The 12,106-nt window shown below is 41.9% G+C and overlaps 1 long non-coding RNA gene across 1 annotated transcript; it reads left to right on the top strand.

Moving 5' to 3' along the window:
* Positions 1-278: 278 nt before the first annotated feature.
* LOC139362213 (uncharacterized) lies at positions 279-11,698 on the top strand. Its single transcript, XR_011620604.1, has 3 exons — positions 279-823; positions 3,898-3,940; positions 11,458-11,698. It is a non-coding gene; the product is annotated as an uncharacterized lncRNA (long non-coding RNA).
* The last annotated feature ends 408 nt before the right edge of the window (positions 11,699-12,106 follow it).

Raw genomic sequence — 12,106 nt, 5'->3', positions numbered from 1 at the left:
GAATGTAGCTCAGTAAATCTCGGCCTCATTTTATCCAGCCCCCATTCAAGATGGAGTCGCTCTGGCTGAAAGTCCTCTGACACAGGAGGTCAGTAGTTAGGGAAGGGATGGGGGGTGGGGAACAAGTGGTATACAGGACCTCTCTGGACTTTATGTTCAACTTTGCTGTGAACCTAAAGCTGCTCTAAAAAATAAAGTTTATTAGTTTTTAAAAATCATGTCTGCTACAATTCCTTTAGCCTTAATTCCTGGAAGCAGATTTGTTAGAACAAAGTAATTTGGTTTTAAAAAATTTCTGATAGGCTGAGTGCAGTGGCTCACCCCTGTAATCCCAGCACTTCGAGAGGCTGAGGCGGGTGAATCACTTGAGGTCAGGAGTTCAAGACCACCCTGACCAACATGGTGAAACCCCGCCTCTACTAAGAATACAAAAATTAGCCTGGTGTGGTGGTGTGCGCCTGTAATCCCAGTTACTGGGAAGGCTGTGGCACGAGAATCGCTTGAACCTGGGAGGCAGAGGTTGCAGTGAGCCAAGATTGCACCACTGCACTCCAGCCTGGGCAACAGAGCGAAACTTGGTCTCAAAAAATAAAAAATAAATAAAATAAACAAATATATTCTGATACATGTCGCGAATTGCCCTTCAGTAAAAGACATAGGTCCTAAATTACATATAATGTTTCACTTCAAAACCTTGATTCAGGTCTATGAAAATGAAATCCATGTATCTTAGCCATGATCAAGGCAACTTTTGATTTTCACAGGAAAGGAGGAAAATCATGGGAGAGAAAGGAAGCCATAGGAGCCCACCCTGCATTGTGAGGTAATTAACAAAAACACCTTTCAGCAGAGCTAGCCTTAAGAGACTGTGAAGCAATGAAATGTGCCTGTGGTGCCCTCAAAGTCCTCTTTCAGTCATTTCTAGTGCCTGGTCCCTCCCATCCAGCCCCTTCCCCCTTTCTTAACTGCATCATTACTCTTGTTCCTATTCCCGACAGGGCAGACACCTCATTAAGGCGTGTGTTAATAATAGATAATGGTGATTAGAATGTTAACTCCAAGGCGGCTGGGTGCGACGACTGTAATCCCAGCACTTTGGGAGGCCGAGGTGTGTGGATCACCTCAGGTTGGGAGTTCAAGACCAGCCTGGCAACATGGTAAAACCCTATCTCTACTAAAAATACAAAAATTAACCAGGCATGGTGGCATGTGCCTGTAATGCCAGATACCTGGGAGGCTGAGGCACGAAAAATCACTTGAACCCAGGAGGCAGAGGTTGCAGTGAGCCAAGATGGCACCATTGAACTCCAGCCTGGGCGAGACTCCGTCTAAAAAAAAAGAAAAAAAAAGTTAACTTCAAGGCATATTTACATTTTTAGACTTTTGGACTTTTGAAGATCTAAAAGTATGTATTTCTAATGTTGGGGATTTGGGAATTCTTACTGTTGGGCATTTGGGGCTAATAGAGATGTCCTGCCACCTTCACAGTTGCACAATGTAGCAGGCCTTGATTGTCTCCAAGGCCAGATATATTGTTAGAACTTCCTAGATAAGATGGTGGGCCTCACGGTTTCTGGGTGAGACATGTGGGTGATGTTTGTGTCTTTCCTTAAATAGCGTACTATAGAGACCCTTTTCTCCAAGTGTGGTCCCTAGTCCATCTGCTCAGAATCACTCTGGGAACTTTTGTTTAAAATACAGATCCCTAGGTCCTTCTACTTACCTGCATTTTAACAGTTTTTTTGGGTAATCCTTAGGGATATTAAATTCACTACTCAGATAAGTTTTATAAATACTAAAGTTTAACAACCAGAGCTATAGAGCAGTGACTCTCAACCTTGGGTGTACATTGAAATCACTGGGGTACTTAAATCTACCTATAACCTGGAACCACCCAATCCCCCAATCCCGACAGTTATCCCACCTTTCTGGGATGAGCCAATGTATTTATTTCTTGAATGTACTTGATTTAAATCTCATGTCTCCCTAAAATGTACAAAACCAAGCTTCACCCCGACCACCTTGGGCACATTGTTCTCAGGATCTCCTGAGGGCTGTGTCACAGGCCATGGTCACTCATATTTGACTCAGAATGAACCTCTTCAAGTGTTTTATAGAGTTTGACTCTTTTTGTTGACACATCTGAATCAAATTTCCAATTCTCTATGAATTCTGACCTCACTTTCCCTCCATCCGAGATGCTTCCAAAGCACTGTCAAATATTGCTTTCTCTTAGCACAGTAAGCAATAAACTCAGCCTTGTCTTGTCAACAGGTTGTATTGATGACATTTTGTAGCCAAAAAGTTTGACATAGGGGGAATTGAGAATCGCTGGTATATTAGAGAGAATGCTAAAGTTGATGTCAGATGGCTTATTATTATTTTAATTATCTGGGTCCTGGCTCTATTGCTTATGAACTAGATGACCTTGGTCAGGTTACTTAGCCTCTCTATTAGTTTCTTTTGTAAAAATAAGAGTGTCTGATACCTCACCTTTGCCTCAGGATCATTATAGGCCTCAAGGAAAATGTTGTTCTCAAAGTGGTCTGCAACCTGGAAAATTCTTTCTAAATGTAATGTAATATATATAAACTGACAATCATAGGTTACTCTTTTTTTTCCATTTAGTCTTTACTTGAAACTCATAACTTACAGTTTTTGAACACCTACTATAGGGTCAGAAAATACATGGCTCTTGGACCCGGCCTCCGTTTCTACTGCCTAAAGCAGACATTGCAACTCAAGTGCAGTGGTCATTCTGTAGCAGGCTTGATGACCTCAGATTCCTCCCTGTAACAGCACTCTAATGTCACCAATAATTGATTCTGGCTGGCACTCTTGCTAAAACTTATTTGTCATCCTGGCCAATTTGGAAGCAAGGAGAATTTCCTGCCTACACTGAAGGTTAGAATTGAAGACTATTGAAATGAATTGACAATAGACAGATTAGCAGGAAACAAAGTTATACAAATGTATTAACATGAACATGGACATAGGAGTCCTGCAAATATGGGACTCAAAGAAGAGCCAGATGACTAAAATGTTTATACTGTGCAGAAAGATATAGAAGCTTGGAGTGCGGCAACAGGTTAGGAGAAGGAGAGGGTTGAAAAGGCATGGCAAGCAAAGGCTGTCTTGTTATGCAAATGAAAATCTCCCAGGTAATCTCCGAAGTGTCCTCACAGAGAACAGATGGTAGCCTGTGGTCAGAGTTTCTCTTTCAGACCTTTAAAAGTGGCAGACTTTTAGTCCCTTTTTCCTGTGACTTCATCTTTCCTAGATCCAGATAATGCAGAAAAGGGGGTTCTTGGAGAAAGCCTGTTTGCATTGCTGTTTCTTTCACTAATGTAGATTTCCTCATGGATGCAAATCTCCCTGAAAAAAGACAGATTTTTCAGAGCTATTTCTGTGTCTGCAGCCCCTGTAAAGCCACATTGAAATATATATATACACATGCACACATATACATGTATTTTTATATATATATATATATTTTTTTTTTTTTTTTTTTGAGACAAAGTCTTGCTCTGTCTCCCAGGCTGGAGTACAGTGACACAATCTCGTTTCACTGCAACCTCTGTCTCCTGGGTTCATGCCATTCTCCTGCCTCAGCCTCCCAAGTAGCTGGGACTACAGGCATGTGCCATCACACCCAGTTAATTTTTTTGTATTTTTAGTATAGATGGGGTTTCATCATGTTGGTCAGGCTGGTCTTGAACTCCTGACCTCAAATGATCCACCCGCCTTGGCCTCCCAAACAAATATGTTTTTGGGTGGCATATTTTGGTTTCCTTTACCAACTACCTACCAGGTACTATGCTAGGTGCTTTATTAAGCTCTTTTATTTAATCTTTACTACAAACTAATATGACAGATTTTATTATCCTTGTTTTTCAGATAAAGAAACTGGAGCTCAGAGAAGTTAACAAACATGCATTTAGTAAGTAGCAGAGGTTTGTTTTGAACCCAGGTTGTCTTTCCACATAACATGTTTTATTTATACAATGGCCATTTGTTCATTATGTACCATAAGTTCCAAGCTTTTTAATACAAAATAGATTAAGATGGCTATGCTTTTACCTTACCTGCATGGTTGGTGACTTTGATGTTAGGTAGGCAAAATTTTACCTCTACTCTCTTAGGGCTATTTTGATTGGGCGTGAGAATTAAACTGGCATAATCAGGCAGGAGGATCGTGTGAACCCAGAAGTTCAAGGATGTAGTAAGCTATGATCATCCCCCTGCACTTCAGCCTGAACAACAGAGCAAGACCCCGTCTCTAAAAATAAAAAATAAGGCTGGGCACAATGGCTCACGCCTGCAATCCCAGCACTTTGAGAGGCCAAGGCGGGTGGATCACTAGGTCAGGAGATCGAGACCATCCTGGCTAACACAGTGAAACCTCGTCTCTACTAAAAATACAAAAAATTAGCCCGGCATGGTGGCGGGAGCCTGTAGTCCCAGCTACTCGGGAGGCTGAGGCAGGAGAACGACGTGAACCCAAGAGGCAGAGCTTGCAGTGAGCCAAGATTGTGCCAGTGCATTCCAGCCTGGGTGAGAGAGGGAGACTCTGTCTCAAAAATAATAATAATAAAAAAATTAAAAAATAAATAAAAAAATTTTAAACTAACATAAGACAGATTAACAGCACAAACACGTACAAATTTATTTAATATAAGTTTTATGTGACATGGGGACCCTCATAAGAAAATGAAGACCCAAAGAAGTGGCAAAATCTAAATGCTTTTATACTAGGTTGAGCAAAGAAATGCAATTGTGGGGCTGGGCGTGGTGGTTCACCCCTGTAATCCCAGCACTTTGGGAGGCTGAGGGGGGTGGATCACAAGGTTAGGAGTTTGAGACCAGCCTGGCCAACATGGTGAAACCCTGTCTCTACTAAAAATACAAAACTTAGCCAGGCGTGGTGGCATGTGTCTGTAATCTCAGCTACTTGGGAGGTTGAGGCAGGAGAATTGCTTGAACCCAGGAGGCAGAGGTTGCAGTGAGCTGAGATCGTGCCATTGCACTCCAGCTCTGGGCGACAGAGCAAGACTCCATCTCAGAACAAAAAAAAAAAAAAAAAAAAAGAAATGCAATTGTGAAAAAGTAACTAAACTATGTGAGGAGGCTAACTGAATATAAGGATTATTTTAACAAGGTCTATTTGTTCAGAATTCTCTTGGTCTCAACTTCCCGTTCTTGATGATGTGGGAAACCAAAATATGCCACCCCAAAATATACTTCTTTGGCATATTTTGAGTTGGTTATTCAGAGAAACTGTAGAAAGAAATAGCTCAGAAAAAACTATCCTTTTGTAAAAGAAAAATTTACATCTACCCAAATTAGTGAAGCAAATGGGGGATGCAGGAAGAGGCTTTCTCTGAGGTCCTCTTATCTGGATCTAGGAAAGATTAACTTGCAGGAAAAGAAGACCTAAGGTTTGAAAGGGAAATCTTTACCACAGGCTACCATCTATTCTCTCTGAGGGCTGCTACCTGAAAGGCTTCATCTGCCCAACAAGCCAGCCTTTGCTCACTGTGAATTTCTTCCCCTCACCCTGCTATAACCTGTCACCACCTCCCCGCAGGAGCTACAGGCTCTATTTCCTTATGTACAGTGTAAAAACTTCAGTCACCTGGCTCTTCTTTGAGTTCTTATATTCTGTGTGACTCCCTTGCTTATGCATGTAATACATTTTTATGCTTTTTTTTGGTTAGTCTTTCTATTGTCAGTTTGTCTTTTTTTTTCTTAATTAAAAAGAGACATGGGGTCTCACTTTGTTGCCCAGGCTGGTCCCGGATTCCTGGGCTCAAGTGATCCTCCTGCCTTGGCCTTCCAAAGTGCTGGGATTACAGGCACGAACCACTGCACACAGCTATCAGTTTGTCTTATAGACTCAAATTATCGAACTTTCAGAGGGGTGGGGAAAAATTCCCTTCATTCTTACAGTGATGAGAATGTTGCTTTCTTTGGTATATGGAGGACATTTTTCACATGGAGATTTTGTCTCCTGCTTTTGAGAAGACAAAGGGAAGAGTCAGTGCAGTCTTCTTGCACCTGCTCTTGCGTGCCTGTAATCCCAACTACTAGGCAGAGGCACGAAAATTACTTGAACCCAGGAGGCAGTGGTTGCAGCCAGCCGAGATCATACCACTGCACTCCAGCCTGGGCGACAGAGTAAGACTCTCTCAAAAAAAAAAAAAAAAAAAGAGCCGGTCGCAGTGGCTCACTGAGGCCTGTAATCCCAGCACTTTGGGAAGCCAAGGTGGGTGGATCATGAGGTCAGGAGTTCAAGATCAGCCTGGCCAAGATGGTGAAACCCCGTCTCTACTAAAAACACAAAAAATTAGCCGGGCATGGTGGTGGGCGCCTGTGGTCCCAGCTACTCAGGAGACTGAGGCAGAGAATTGTTTGAACCCAGGAGGCGGAGGTTGCAGTGAGCTGAGATGGTGCCATTGCACTCCAACCTGGGAGACAGAATGAAACTCCATCTCAAAAACAAAAACAAAAAGTGCCTTTAGCTCAAAATAATTTATATGCCAAAGTGGCATCTTTTGGGGTGACATATTCCACCATTCACTGTTTATCTGGGGAAATCCTGGAGGGGCTATGTTTCCTGAATTCACAGATTACACTCCTGAATAAACACAGAGTAAATTTTCTGAGTAAACAAAAAAGCAGGTGGAGATACCAGCCACAGGCTCTTACCCCTGTTACCAGTGAGGTCTGCCTGATTTCCAGGGCTGCAAATACACAAGCTGATGTCCTTGTATGAGAGACTTCTTCCTTCTGCTTGTCTCACTCAACCTAAAGGGCACAGCTATAATAGAGAAAATGAGTGTCTGCCCTGAACAGCCAAGATAACCTTGAAGGGAATAAATGAACATGCATATTGATGGAGCAATTTGAGTACATATTGATTCCTGGTAGCTGGTGTCTGTATTCTTAGCTCATATAATAGGTAGTAGGAGTTCTTATAAATAAGCCTACAGAATACTTTTTTAAAAAACTCAACCAACCCTTGGGAGATCTTGTTATTTTTATTTACAAATAATTGATGGAGAATGCAGTGTGGCCTATGGCTTGGTGGTTATTGATTTTCAGGCATGATTAACAGAGCTCAAAACCTATAGGTGGCTACAGAAACAATCCTGAACAAACATGATTCCCTACTGGGAAATTAATAATGCAGAGGGAAATTCTCCCAATGAGTGTGCCTGTTGGAAAGGAACCATGTTGATTTTTCTTCTGGAAGGAGGGGAATACAGTTCTGGAAATTTCTGCTTCATTCTAAACTGGATCAAATGCAAAAACCAGGGACAAGAGTGAATATGATGTTTTGTGGAATTGTGCTTATGTTTCTCTTCAATCAGCAGCAATTGTTAAGTCACTTGCATTTATTTAATATCCATTGCTCACCAAATAGCCTTTCAAGATCTTCTTTTTTTCTATCACTGTCATGTCATGAGAGGGACAGCAAAGTCGTATTCTTGGCTGTGCATGCGAACAGAAGGAGGCTGAGTCCATTGGTATATTCCAGTGGAACAGATACCTAGTGATACTGCAGAGGCACGAAAATTACTTGAACCCAGGAGGCAGAGGTTGCAGCCAGCCGAGATCATACCACTGCACTCCAGCCTGGGCGACAGAGTAAGACTCTCTCAAAAAAAAAAAAAAAAAAAAAAAAAGAGCCGGTCGCAGTGGCTCACTGAGGCCTGTAAATGTACATCCATTGTACATTTGCTGAGTGCCAGCCCTGTGTTTGCATCTGCACATACATAGATAAACAAAACACAAGTCCCTGGCTTAGGAGTTCACCATCTTATAGGGGAGAAGGAAAGACAGCCACGTGAGCAAATGTAGGCATTCTTATCATACAAATCTAGTCTTTTTAAAAAATCCCCCCAGGGCCTGGCTCACGCCTGTAATCCCACCACTTGGGGAGGCTGAGGCAGGTGGATCACGAGTCAAGAGATCGAGACCAGCCTGGCCAACATGGTGAAACCTCTTCTCTACTAAAAATACAAAAATTAGCTGGGTGTGGTGCCACGTGCCTACACACACACACACACACACACACACACACAAAACCTCCCAAAATGTTGGATTGCATATTTTCAGATAGAATAACCTATACTCTATTGTTTGTTTATTTATTTATTTATTTTTGAAACAGATTCTCACTCTGTCGCCCAGGCTAGAGTGCAGTGGTGCGATCTTGGCTCACTGCAACCTCCACCTCCTGGGTTCAAAAGATTCTCCTGCCCCAGCCTCCAGACTAGCTGAGACTACAAGGGCCCGTCACCACACCTGGCTAAGTTTTATAGTTTTAGTAGAGACAGGGTTTCACCATGTTGGCCAGGCTGATTTCCATCTCCTGACCTCAGGTGATCACCCTATCTTGGCCTCCCAAAGTTCTGGGATTACAGGCACGAGCCACTGTGCTGGCCCACTCTATTGTTTTAAATTGGAAAAATAATGTGTCCCCATCCCACCCAAAAATTCCAAGCAATTTCTCCAAGAATTTCTCAAAACACTTGTAAGCACCTATATAGCTAGCCACCAAAGACTATTGTTTAACATATATAAACATTTTAAACACGAATTATCTGAATTTTTAAGCACTTAATGAAAGCCGTATGGTTTTGCACAGCATATGAAGATACTGAAGAGTATTGTGTATGAATTATGTTTTACTTCTGTTGCAAGGAACACTGCCTCAATGCGTCCCATGCTGATTTTGGTTACCAATTGACTATGCACAGTATTTCTCTAGTATGTCATGTCCAGTGAAGCTTTCCAGAACCAACAATACTTTTGCAATTTTTCTGCATTTTCTCATGCATAGAAAAAGTAGATGGAGATGAATACATGGCCAAGCTGGGTCTTTTGTATGTTTACCTTTCTCAGTACACTCTGTCACTTCTAAAGTACAGACTTTCCCAGATATCTTATATTCATCTGCCTTACATTAATCTTTCTCGGATACATTTTTTTTTTTTTTTTTTTTTGAGATAGGGTCTCACTCTGTCACCCAGGCTGCTGGAGTGCAGTGGCACAATCTCGGCTCACTGTGACCTATGCCTCCTGGGTTCAAGCGATTCTCCTGCCTCAGCCTCCAGAGTAGCTGAGACTCCACATGCACACCACCATGCCCGGCTAATTTTTGTATTTTTAGTAGAGATGGGGTTTCACCATGTTGGTCAGGCTGGTCTCAAATTCCTTACCTCAAGTGATCAGCCTGCCTTGGCCTCCCAAAATGTTGGGATTACAGGTGTGAGCCAGCGCATCTGGCTTCGGATGCATTTTTGGTAGACATTTTAACTTACCATTGTGGGATCTCTGTGAGTGATAATGCATGATATGGAGAAACGGAAGCTTGAGATAATGTCCTTTTGGGAGAACAGCTGACATAGAGTAAAATGCAGGGCACTCTACGTTTTTGTCTGGATTTGCATGCAATCTAAATATGCAGATCTATTGTAATGGATTTCTGATTTGGATAAAGATTGTTGGGTGAAAATTTGTGCAAATCATTATAGCAAATGTTTATAAATTGAGTCCTCAGATAACAGAGGATATCCATGCTTTCAAGAGGGGTGAGTAGGCCAGCGCTGTGGCTCAGGCCTGTAATCCCAGCACTTTGGGTGGCTGAGACGGGCAGATCACGAGGTCAGGAGATCGAGACCATCCTGGCTAACCCGGTGAAACCCCGTCTCTACTAAAAAATACAAAAAAACTAGCCGGGCGAGGTGGCGGGCGCCTGTAGTCCCAGCTACTCGGGAGGCTGAGGCAGGAGAATGGCGTGAACCAGGGAGGCGGAGCTTGCAGTGAGCTGAGATCCGGCCACTGCACTCCAGCCTGGGCGACAGAGCGAGACTCCATCTCAAAAAAAAAAACCAAAAAAAAAAAACAAAAAAAAAAGAGGGGTGAGTATAAGGTAATGTGGTCACACAGAGTGGTGAACTCTGCTTAGAAAGGTTGGGGAAGATTGCCCAGAAGGGAGGGAGGAGCAAGGAAGATCTGCGGGATGATAGTTCACTAGACAGGCCAGGCGGAGAGGCAGAGTGGAGGGCATTTTAAGCAGAGAGAAAAATGAGTGCAAAGTCAGAGTGGCAAAACATCCCATCATATTGTGTTGAGGGAACTGAAAGCAGTTCCATATGGCTGAAGTATAAGGATCAAGGAAGATGAAAGGGAGGCGTGAGCCTGAGAGGGAAGGGCCTTGTTTGGTTTTTATTCTGGAATAAATAATAAATGGATGAACCATACCTCTAGGCTTTTAAGCAAGAGCATGTTAGCATCCCACCTGAAGTTTAGAGAAATACTCTAGCAATAAAATAGAAACAGGATCTGAGGACAGACACAGGAGGCCAGAGATGACAAGGACCTGAGCAAGGGTAGCTGCAGTGCTGATCAAGAGGACAGAATAGACTAGAGAGAGGGCTGAGAGGCAGAACTGATGGGAGTTCATGGTCTCTGTGATAGACAGCAGCTCCTTTGATCCTAATGTCTAGGAAATCAAGATCAGGGGTTCTTTTTCATCTAGTATCTCCCAAATCAAACACAATTCTTGGCAGACACTCAACACTTGGTAAATGGATAAATTCCATTGTTTAGCCAACACATCTTCAGCCAGGAGCTAAGTGAATTATTCAAGAAATGAATCAATGATTGAGTTAATAAATCAAATGACTATTTCCTGAGTAGGTTCTGATGGTCCTCCAAAGCAATTAAAAACTTCTTCATTTCTACCACTGTCCCCATCACACGGAGAGCAGAAGCCACACTTGGAATATTGAAGTATCCTCCAAACTGATTCTGCAGTCTCTATTCTTTTGCCGAAAGTCCCAAAGCTAGAATGGTTGTGAAGTGAGGCTTCTCAGTTCAGGATTGTCTCGACCTCAGCTAAGCCTCAGCCACTCAACTTTTCCGATCATTTCTGTCTCCTCGATGGAAATAATGATTCTTATTCATCTACCTCACACAGATGTTGGACAGATTGATTAGTTAATGTTCAAAAATTGCTTGGAAGATGAAAAGTGCTGATGATTATTATTATGTTGTCTAAGAGAAATCCCCTGCCTTTTAAAGGAAGCCATAGAATGGTCACTGACATTTAATTTTAATGCTCTGCATCTCACAGGTGGAATATTTATTTACCAATAAAGAAAAATGTCTCTACATAGAATAGCTCCTTGAAGCCCATTCATCTGTTTTTAAAAGATGGAACCGAATTACCATCATGGAATGTAATTTGGGCAACATGGTTAAGGTTGATGTCTAGGCCTTGTGTCAGCAAGGGGTTTGCCCTCTTATCCAGAGGCACTGATGGTAAAAAATGGGGTTGCCTTTTGTAAGCCAAATGTCACCTCAAATGCTACAGACATCAACCTAGATCATACTCTGAGTATTGGAGATATATGCTGTATATATAATTGTTTTTCTTCCTTCCAGAATACTCGGAACTTACAACTTTTCATCTTGGCCAGGAATGAATAATGGTTTCTTAGGAGCATCTTTTTTTCATTTGTTTGTTTCCTTCCTTACAAAGGTAATTTTTATGTATATACCCCAGAAAGTTCAAGATTGCATAACAACAGCAACAAGAAAGCAAGTGAACATTTTGAATTTTCCTCTTTTTTTTTGGTTTGGAGCTTGATATAAAGTAAAGAAAGTTGTAAGAAAAGTTTGCATTTAAATAAAGGAGAGGGAACCCTTAATCTGAAGTGTGTAAATGTGGAATTGATGCTGGGGGCTTGATATTCCAATCTTGATTTGCTGCTAGTTTTCCTCAGTAACTTGGGCTTTTAGTGTGATTTATGCCTAAACTTTTAGAGTAAAATTTATGAACTGCATTAAGTGCTAGGGAAGAAGCATAAAAATCAGCAGTTTTAGATTCTGGAGCAGTGGAATGCTGTGTACAAATAGGCTAAATGGAAATAATAGGCTAATAGATGCCTTGGAGAAAAGCAAATGGCTTTCTGACATCAAGGAATCAGAGCTTTGGGAAATTCTTTAATTATCGTCTAATTGGCTGGGTGAGATAGTGTTGCGAAAGATGTATGAAATCAAGAAGTGAGAAGTTATCATTTTAAAGTGTAAC

The sequence above is a fragment of the Macaca nemestrina genome, chromosome 3, assembly GCF_043159975.1.
Source record: "Macaca nemestrina isolate mMacNem1 chromosome 3, mMacNem.hap1, whole genome shotgun sequence".
Taxonomy (NCBI): Eukaryota; Metazoa; Chordata; class Mammalia; order Primates; family Cercopithecidae; genus Macaca; species Macaca nemestrina.
The sequence above is the reverse complement of the archived record's forward strand: the minus strand, read 5'-3'. Positions and strand labels throughout refer to the sequence as shown.